The 10,428-nt window shown below is 37.7% G+C and overlaps 1 non-coding gene across 1 annotated transcript; it reads left to right on the top strand.

The window, feature by feature from the left end:
• Nucleotides 1–1,158: 1,158 nt before the first annotated feature.
• LOC122898250 lies at nucleotides 1,159–1,266 on the top strand. The gene has a single exon (XR_006382935.1). It is a non-coding gene; the product is annotated as a U6 spliceosomal RNA (small nuclear RNA).
• Nucleotides 1,267–10,428: the final 9,162 nt, after the last annotated feature.

The following is a 10,428-nucleotide window of genomic DNA, read 5'->3' as shown; positions in this document are numbered from 1 at the left end:
AAGAGATAAATACTAAACCACATTCTGGTTGGAAATTTGGTATTATCCATTTTTGGCCTGGTATTTGTGGGTGTTATTTAATTTTTCTGAAATGAGTTTTTCCTATCTGCAAAATGGATACTCAGATTTTTTTGACTATTAATGAAAACAGTATATTCAAAACAAGTTGTTAAACTACCAAACATTATATAAAGGTTGGGTTTTCAACTCATATGCCATTACCCACATTGTAGTATTGACATAGTTAAAGGCTTTACATCAAAGCCCAGGTTGGCTGAGTACAGACAAGCATAACCTGTTTTTTCCCAGCAACGTGCTTTCCCAAATAACATTATGCCTCATAAATATGCCAGAGTTCTTATAGCGAGTCAGCAGTTACATGAAATGTATAAGTCCTTGCAAGACTGTAAAGCCTTAAGAGAAAACAATAAAGTATTACTTTTATATTGTAGGAAAGAGGAGCTGTTGAATGTTATAAATTTTTTAAATTTGTTTTTTTTTTTTTTTTAATTTGAGACAGAGAGAGAGAGAGAAGGAGCACCAGCAAGGAGGAAGGTCAGAGAGAGAGGGAGAAACAGACTCTGCTGAGCAGGGAGCCTGATGCGGGACTCCATGCCAGGAACCTGGGATTAGGACCAAAGGCAGACACTTAACCGACTGAGCCACCCAGGCGCCATGAGCATCATAAATATTTACAACTATTACTACTACTACAACTTGCTTCCCAAATAGGAGTATGAGTATTTCTAGATGTATGTAACACTGTCTAAGGGTGAGGCAGGGCATAAGGTGAGAGGGCAAGAACCCCGTGACGTGCTTTCATGGATCATCAGTTGTACTCCATCATAAATAATATAAAGCATTCTTTTGGATAATAGTAACAATCATATCAGTGTACACTTATATAGTTTTTAATATGTATCAGGCACTGTTCTAAATGCTTAACTTGTATCAAGTCATTTAATCCTCACAATTCTGTGAGGTAGGTGCAATTATTATCTGCATCTGGAAGATGGGCAAACAGAGGGACATAGAGGTTAAGAAATTTGCCAGTATCACACAGCTAGTAGTGGGCAAGCCATGATTCCGACCTAGGTGTCTGGTTTAAGAGTCTGTGCTTCTGTTACTATGCTATCTGTCCCGTGAGAAGAAAAAGGACTGCTTGCGTTGGCAGCACATACACAAAAAACTGGAGTGATACAAAGAAGATTAATATGGCTTCTGCATAAATATGACTCTCAGATCCATGGAACATTTCATATTTTTCTGGATTAATGCCAGGTTTAGGGTATTTGTGGTAGTAACATCCTGTGGTTTAAAAGAACAATTATTGGACTTAAGTCAGAAGATTTGGGTGACAGGTCCTATGCTGTGGTTTACTAAATTAATAACTTTGGGTAAACAAACAAACAAAACAAAAAAGAAAAGAAAAGAAAAGAAAAAAGAAAAAGGAACCAATATAGCAATGTCTTCCAAACATCTAGGTTTTCAAGTATTCCCTTTATAATTCTTATTTGTAAAAAAATATCCATGAAATCAACAGACTGGTCAGAGGTTCATGTTTTGTTCTAAGACACAATTGAAAATAAATTCGCATCTACTAAAATAAAAAGAAACACAGGTGACTCTTGAATGAGGCGAGGGTTAGGGGCACGAGCCTCCATGCAGCTGAAAATCTGTATATCACTTTGGACTTCTCCAAAACTTTACTAATATGCTGCTGTGAGCCAGAAGCCTTACGATAGCATAGCCAGTAAGTTAACACATATTTTGTATGGTCTATGTATGACATACTGTATTCTTACAATAAAATAAACTAGAGAAAATAAAATGTTATTGAGAAAGTCACAAGTCATATTTTCAGTACTATAAAATAGTTGCGTATAAGCAGGCCCACACAGTTCAAACCTGTGCATTCAAGGATCAACCATATATTTATCTGTATTTCATTCCAGATGATCTCATCTATCATGATTGTGGACACATTGGATTATGGAGTAGATTGCAGCAAAACTGAAACAAACAGATAACCAAGATGTCAAAATTCGAACTCATGGCAAGTATGTTGTGTAGTGTTAGACCTTCTGGACACACTGTCCTGATGTCAGAGACACGTAGGTGAGAAGTGTGAAATCAACTGCTTAGGGACCGAGGCTTAGAAAACAAAACAAAATCTGGGGATACATATCTGTAAACAGTGGGGATTAGTCATGGGGTTTCTCAGGAGTCCTTATTATTTCCTGATATGCGGGATACACCCTGTATAACAATCCTTGTTCTCAAGTATCTCAAAGCCTACTGGGCAAGACAGATCTGTTGATATTTTAAAGCAATGTGACACAGAATTTGAGAGAAATCTGCAAATGACAGTAAGTTTACATGGTAAGGAGCGTTCGTGTTCTGTCTGGGAGAATTGGAAGGAGTTTATTTATGACTTCTAAAAAAAAATCTGGCTGAGAGAAAAAGACTTTGAAGCTTGCAGAAGAGAAGGAAGGGAGAAGCCTACCAGTGCCAGGCCCTTTTCAATCCTGGGAAATAATTATTAGCCAATTGCATGGAGGAGAAAAACGGACGCTGCGGAATCTATGCCGTATGTGCAGAATACATGTGCATGCTTAGTCCCTCTATCTCCACAGCTCAAACTCTCTTGATTTTTACACGTAAGAATTGGAGTTGGAGCTAGAATGTGTTTGCTTCAGGATTTGATCACGTCAGGGCACGTCTTAGGAAGAAGTGATGTGAAGCCACCAGGATCCCCTGACATTGAAGCAGTATAATATGATGTTTAGGAAAGAGCATGTTTGGAATACAGCTAACTAGGAAGTAGAGAAGTCTGCAAATTCATTTCAGGGTTCTGGGTCTGGAGATCAGATTTAATTTTGTTTTTGTTTTTTTTAAAAGATTTTATTTATTTATTTGTCAGAGGGAGACACAACAAGAAATGCCACACAAACAGGGGGAGTGGAAGAGGGAGAAGCAGGCTTCCTGCTGAACAGGTAGCCCTATATGGGGCTCAATCCCAGGACCCTGGATCAAGACCTGAGCCGAAGACAGACCATTAACGACTGAGCCATCCAGGCGCCCCTAATTCCAGGTTCTATCTCTTGTCAAGTATGTGATGTTGACAATTGAGGGGGTGGTCATAAAGGTTAAATGAAAGTTTAGGCTCCTTGAATTCAGGTCTAAATCTCAGGATAAGGGAGTACGAATGGAGAAAAAGTGGAAATCAAAAGAGCAGAGCTATCTACAGTTCATGATGGCCATGGCAGTGGTGCTGGTTGCTACGGAAGTTAAAGCTCTCTCAGGGCACACGTGGCCCCCTCATTCCCAGGTGTAGACTTCAGTGGCTGCAGCAGTGTGCATGGTTTTGTGTGAAACAATAGAGATCTCTTCAGTAAACATTCTGGCTACTGCACTGGATGTCAAGGGCTACGGGAGACATCACATCAGGAAGCTATAGTGGAAGAGTACAGCAAATAGTATTTTCAGAAGCACACATTCTTAATTTTTTGGGTGGTTGGCTCAGTTTTCCACAGAGCATGCTAGGACAGAACCAGAAAAATCTTGATGTCTGATTACCATTGTGATTATTTTTTCCCCTTGGGCTGGTGTGTTCTGGGAAACAGAGTTTCCACTTAAGTAATAGTGGAAGGGAAGGAACTAAGGAAATTTCTCCTAATAATAGAAATGGACAAGAAAGTGACAAATAATATTCAGTACAGGCAAAGGTGATGGTCAGCATCCAGTAACGAATAATAGAAAGATAGAAAGTGTGATTTCAAGGTAAAGGATTCTAAGATGTCAATTCAAATTCAAGGGTAGATTTTCATTTAATCACTCAATGTGTTATTTTAATACAAGTGAAATATTGGATATTATTAGGAAAGTTATTATCATGATAAAAGAAAGCATAGTTTTCTTTTACTCAAAAAACCACGGTGTGTTTTAGGCAACGTATTCAAGGAAGACAATAGAGCTATAAATAAATAAAGGTCAGTGGTAAAAGGTAATGAAAATTAGAGAATGGAAAACTTCCAGGTAGAAGCAGATTTAAAAGACTGGAGTCTGGTGTGGAAAAGGCCCAGAAGGCGATAGAATAAAAGTTGCAAAATAAAGGGTGTGGATGGGGAGAGTGTGGACTCAGTCATCAAATCCTTCAATCCCAGCATTATTAGGTAATCATTAAAGCTTCAAAAAAGTTAATTTAGGACAAATAAAGGGAAGAGCTACCTCAAAAATGCATAATATACCTATGGAATTCATCCTGAACAGGTTGAAAACGTAAATATCAAATTTCCAATTTGGAAGAGCAAGATCATCAATTTGTAACAAACTAAACTTTTGGGCAGCTTGGGTGTTTTTCAAAGCTGTCGTTAACTCATGGGGAATAATTAATATGGCCTCTACCTGTCCACAGATGGAATTGGGGTACTTGGTTGAATGGTATTTTTTCCATCTTTTTTTTTTTTATTTTTTATTTTTAAAGATTTTATTTATTTATTTGACAGAGAGAAATCACAAGTAGATGGAGAGGCAGGCAGAGAGAGAGAGAGGGAAGCAGGCTCCCTGCTGAGCAGAGAGCCCGATGCGGGACTTGATCCCAGGACCCTGAGATCATGACCTGAGCTGAAGGCAGTGGCTTAACCCACTGAGCCACCCAGGCGCCCCTTTTTTCCATCTTTTGAGAGAATTGAAGTGATTCCACATTTTATGGTCTCGTTAGACAGTGGCTGCGTTAAAAATGTAAACCCTGATATCAGACCTCCATTTTAGGGCAAGTTAGCAAATGGTGCCTATAATTCACCAGAACATTGTTGATACTTTGAATTGCAATCATTAACAATATTAACAACAAGAGATTTTTTTTAAAGGTAAAAATCGCTGTTTTATATAACTAAAGCACTCTATTCTTAGGCAAATCATAAGCCTCTTAGTCTGAGAGCAAGTTGCTAAATAATTCTCAATGTGATATTTTAGTCTGAAAAAACATTGGGCTTCCCATATCATTATTGCTCTAGTACGAGCTTTATGTAATAGTAACAAAAAACCCAAGCCTAATTAGTCTCTTCCAGTAAAAGTATTTGAGAAATTTTCCATTGCCCAATACTTTCCCATAATGGAAAATACACTGCATGGGAGGTATGTGTAAATATTTGATTCGTGTTTTACTGATTTCAGTGTCTCAACCTATCAATCATTAACACTTCAAAAAACAAAAAACCATATACCTGGTTGGTTGTTTCCAAAGTACATTCTTTTCTGAAGGATATTTAGACTCTTAGGTCCCTGGTGAACACCCAGTCTAATTTTTTAATGTCACAGGTGTTGAAAATGAGACCAAGAATGTGGAAGTGACTTTCACAGAGTTCTCCACCCAACCTCAGCTGGCTCTAGGAGCAAGATCTTCATGCTCCCAGCTCAGGGCTCTTCCTAAAACACTAAGGAGAATTGCTGTTCACCTTTTGTTCTGAAAGAAGGTGTGTGGAAATATAACAACACTGTCATAGTTGTAGAAATTGAAGTAAAGAAATTTAGAGATTGTAGGTACTGGCATTTATTTCCAATGCGATTATAGGTGGTCACTTAATAAAATTAAATAATGGCCTCTATAGAAGGAATTGTGAGAATGGCAGCTTGATATTTTACTACTATGAGGTAAAGTTTCCCAACCTAGTGCCTAGCATAGGGTCTGCATATAAAGGTGTTAGTTAAATCTGACTGGACAGCAATATGCTAGCGCCTGACCTCGTGGCAAAGTAACCTTTTCTTCCCTTCTCTGCTTGATAAATGAGCTTCTGTGTTTCAGTTTCCAAACCCTGTTCTTCAGCTGATCGTCATATTTTCAGTTTCTTAGGAGCAGAGGCGATGTGGGGTGACCCACTGGAGGCCAAGCTCCAAGGCGTTGCTGCAGGATGAGAAGGTTACGCTGAGCTCGTGGGGAGGGAGGCACGTACTCACAGTACTCTGTGGAGTCGCTCTCTTCTGAGACTGAAACTAATAACTGAGATCCACATGGTGCTAATAGTGCAGATGCTTTGGTTTAGTTCCTCAAATAAAATAACTGTAAAAACTTCTAGTTTAGATCTGGGCCCTAGATTTATTATCTGTCAATAAACAAATTATTAGTTAAGTGAAATAGAAATTAGTTGCAGTAAGGAAAACTTACCATTTTTATTATTTATTTATTTATTTTTGCTCAGAACCAATTCAGGGAAATAAAAATGTTTTAAACCATGTTTTTATTTTCCTCTTGCAAATGGTAATCACTTTACTGGGTTCCATGATGATGGTAAGAGAAAGTACACGTGCATATTTTATTTATATCAAAATGTAAGCGAAACTATTATGATCTAAACATATCCGAGAAGTCACATGGGGGGAAGACAGCTAGGTGCTTTGGAAACAGGCTGAGTGGAGGAGAGGTGGTACAGGGTAGTGTTGATGCTCTATCTTAATTTTCTCACATGAGAATGACAATAGTACCTAGTTCATAGAGTTGTTTTGGATATTAAATATAACGACATATGTTGATTGAAAATAAAAGGATCGAAAACAGTATACAAGCAAACACAAAACAAAACAAAGTAAAAAAAGAAAGAAAGAAAGCTGGGGTGGTTATGTTAAAGACAGGTAAACCATATGTTACGATAAAGAATATTACCAGGGACAAAGAAAGCTATTATGTGTTAAAGGGGTTAAATCATTAAGAAGACCTAACAACTCTAAATGTATATGCACCTAAATAAAAACAGAGCTTTAGGGGCGCCTGGGTGGCTTAGACGGTTGAGCCGCCGCCTTCTGCTCGGGTCGTGGTCTCAGGGTCCTGGTATCGAGTCCCACCCCGGGCTCTCTGCTCAGTAGGGAGTCTGCCTCCCTCTGTCTCTCTGTCTGCCTCTCTGCCTAATTGTGATCTCTGCCTGCAAATAAAGAAATAAAATCTTTAAAAAACAAAACAAAACAGAGCTTTAAAATACTTGACACAAAACATTGATAGAACAGAAATGAGAAATATATAAATTCACAATCCTAATTGGAGATTTTAACCCTCTCTCTTAGTATTAATCGAACAAATAGGCAGAAAATCAGATAAGATATAAAAGACTTCAACAACACAGTCAACCAATTTGACCTATTCATTATTTATGGAAAATGCTATGCACCAGCAGCAGAATACATACTTTTTTCGAAGTACAGGTATAACATTCACCAAGACAGACCATATTCTAGGCCATAACACAGATCTTAATTAAATTAACTGGATTGAGATAAAATAGTACAAATTATGTTCTCTGGCTATAAAGAAATTAAAATAGAAATTAATAACAGAAATATATGGAAATTCTTGAAGTATTTGAGAATTAAACAACATACTCTAAATAAAACATGGGTCAAATAAGTATCACAGTACTTGGGGCGCCTGGGTGGCTCAGTGGGTTAAGCCTCTGCCTTCGGCTCAGGTCATGATCTCAGGGTCCTGGGATCGAGTCCCGCATCGGGCTCTCTGCTCGGCAGGGAGCCTGCTTCCCCCCCTTCTCTCTCTCTGCCTGCCTCTCTGCCTACTTGTGATCTTTCTCTGTACTTGGTGAGTACTTGGTACACAAATTTCAGCATAAAATTCTTATGTTATAAATGAGACAGATCTCAAATTGATAGAAACTTCAATCTTAAGAAACTAAAAAAAAAAAGAAGAAGAAGAAGAAAGAAATCAAATTAAGCCCAAAGTAAGCATAAGGAAATAATAAAATGAAGGCATTAGTGTAATAGAAAGCAGAAAAATACAAAGAAAAGTCAATGGAATGTAACACTTATTTACAAAGGTCAATAAAACTGATAAATCTGCAGCCAGACTGACAGAGGGGGAGAAAAAGCAAAGGAGAGAGAGAAAAGATTATGTACCAATATTAGGAATGAAATAAGAGATTACGGATACTTTAAAAATACTAGTAAAGAAATATAATGACTAATTGTATGCTAATGAATTTGGAAAGTTAGATGAGGTAGGCCAATTCTCTTGAAATCAGAAACTACCAAAGTTCATGTAAGAAGAAATAGGAAAAACAATCATTCTATATCTATTTTTTTAAAAGATTTTATTTATTTATTTGATGGACAGAGATCACAGGTAGGCAGAGAGGCAGGCAGAGGGGGAGGGAAGCAGACTCCCCGCTGAGCAGAGAGCCCGATGTGGGGATCAATCCCAGGACCCTGAGACCATGACCTGAGCCAAAGGAAGAGGCTTAACCCACTGAGCCATCCAGGTGCCCCAGTTTTATATCTGTTATAAACTATAGAAGTTACAGTGGAAAACTGCTCTGAAGGAAACCCCAGGATCAGGCTGCTTCACTGGTGAATTCTACTAATTAGTTGATTTAAGGATGGAGCAATACCAATTCTACAGAAGCTCTTCCAGAAAATAAAAAAGGAGAGAATACATCTCAACTCATTTTATGATGCAGCATTACTTTAATAAAGACATTTAAAAAAACCTAAACACTATCACTCACAAACATAGAAGCAATACAAAAATACTTGACAAAGTCTTAGAAATTGAATTCAGTGATATATAAAACATAAGACATTATCACCAAATGGGCTTATCCCAGGAATTCAAGTTTAGCTTAAAATGTGAAAATCAATCAATGTAAAAAACGTTATCAATGTACTAAAAATCATATCATCATTTCAGTACATGCATAAAATCCATGCATATGTATTTCATTGTATGTTGTGCTTTTCACTTAGCTTTTTAAAAAAAAGTTTCAATTTATTTCAATTAATGAATACTTTTTAAAAAATTTATTTGACGGAGGGATCATAAGTAGGCAGAGGGGCAGACAGAGAGAGAGAGGGAAGCAGGCTCCCCACTGAGCAGAGCACCTGATGTGGGGCTCGATGAGGGGCTCGATGCGGGGCTTGATGCGGAGCTCGATCCCAGGACCCTGAGATCACGACCTGAGCTGAAGGCAGAGGCTTTAACCCACTGAGCCATCCAGGTGCCCCACTGAATACTTTTTTTTTTTTTTTAAGATTTTATTTATTTATTTGACAGAGAGAGATTACAAGTAGGCAGAGAGGCAGGCAGAGAGAGAGAGGAGGAAGCAGGCTCCCTGCTGAGCAGAGAGCCCGATGCGGGACTCGATCCCAGGACCCTGAGATCATGACCTGAGCCGAAGGCAGCGGCTTAACCCACTGAGCCTCAAACGGTATTACCAAACTCATACAGAAAAGGCAGTCCTCCGTCCCTTTTGTTTTTTTTTTTTTCACTTTTGGTTTTTGCTTTCCTGAAACAATCACTTTCAAATACTTTAGCTGCTTATTTCTGTATTTCCCTTCATGTTTGCAGATAGCATGCTTCTTAAGGTTTTTATTTTTTATTTTTAGACATCACCTATGGCTTTTCTACTAAAGAAGATGATAATTTTGTTCTCTCTTTCGCACACACATTCAGATACATGTTTCTTCATGTGTCATAGCCCTCAAAAATGTAGTATTGCTTTTTTTTAGCTCAATAAATAATCTGTGTTTAGATTATTATATGACTATTATTTGTGGCTAAGCCACATAGTGTACTATGCTTACACCTCTTGTTCAACTTCTTGTATTTCCTGGAGGTGGTACTGTTCAGAGTTAGTGTTTTGTTTCTCTTGCTTACTAGGATTCAACCCCAAATTCTTGCTATGGACTTAAAAATATATCTCTTCTGAGTAGCTCACACATCATATATTCTTTTTTGCCTGGATGATACCTTTTCTTTTGTCTCCTTGGTCCAATTTTGACTTGGTTGCTTTCTAGGAAATTTGAACAACTTTAGTCTTGGGATTTCTATTCGCTGTTCTACTCATGGTTCTTCCCCATCTCTCCCTCTTTTTTTCCTTCTATTTTCTCCCTTCCCACTTGTCTTATTTTGGGTATCCAGTTTGCTGCTGTCCCTGTGGGTTTATCCACTTAAAATTTTGTAACTGTTGTTGTATAGGTACTTGGGACAAAGGTGAAGATGGAAATAAGGGTTCTGTATGTAACTGAAGCAAAGTTGTTAACTTTCCATAGATTTAGCTTGAAATACCTCAGGAAGTTGTTTTTTGACTCAAGCATAAATATATTTAGTCTTCCATAGAACACTCAGAATGTAAAGTCAAGTCATGGGAGATTTAGGTATTTGCTAGTTTTTAGTTTTTCAAACAAATCCAAATTACTGATTCTTTGATAAAGAAATTTAGGGTGTCCAAATCTCCTCTTTATACTTGTGTTTCTTTTCTAAATTTTATTTATTTTTTTTCTTAATACAACAAAAAAATAGTTAGGACATTGTGAAATAGCATAGTGAGATAGTAATGTTCTACATTTGCACAGTGCCTTTTATCCTGAAAATTTGCCAAGTACTTTATAACTTGAAGCAGAGATTGTTTTGTTCTCAATTTAAGAGCACCT

The sequence above is a fragment of the Neovison vison genome, chromosome 1 (assembly GCF_020171115.1).
Source record: "Neovison vison isolate M4711 chromosome 1, ASM_NN_V1, whole genome shotgun sequence".
Classification (NCBI taxonomy): domain Eukaryota; kingdom Metazoa; phylum Chordata; class Mammalia; order Carnivora; family Mustelidae; genus Neogale; species Neogale vison.
This window is presented reverse-complemented; position numbering and strand designations above follow the sequence as displayed.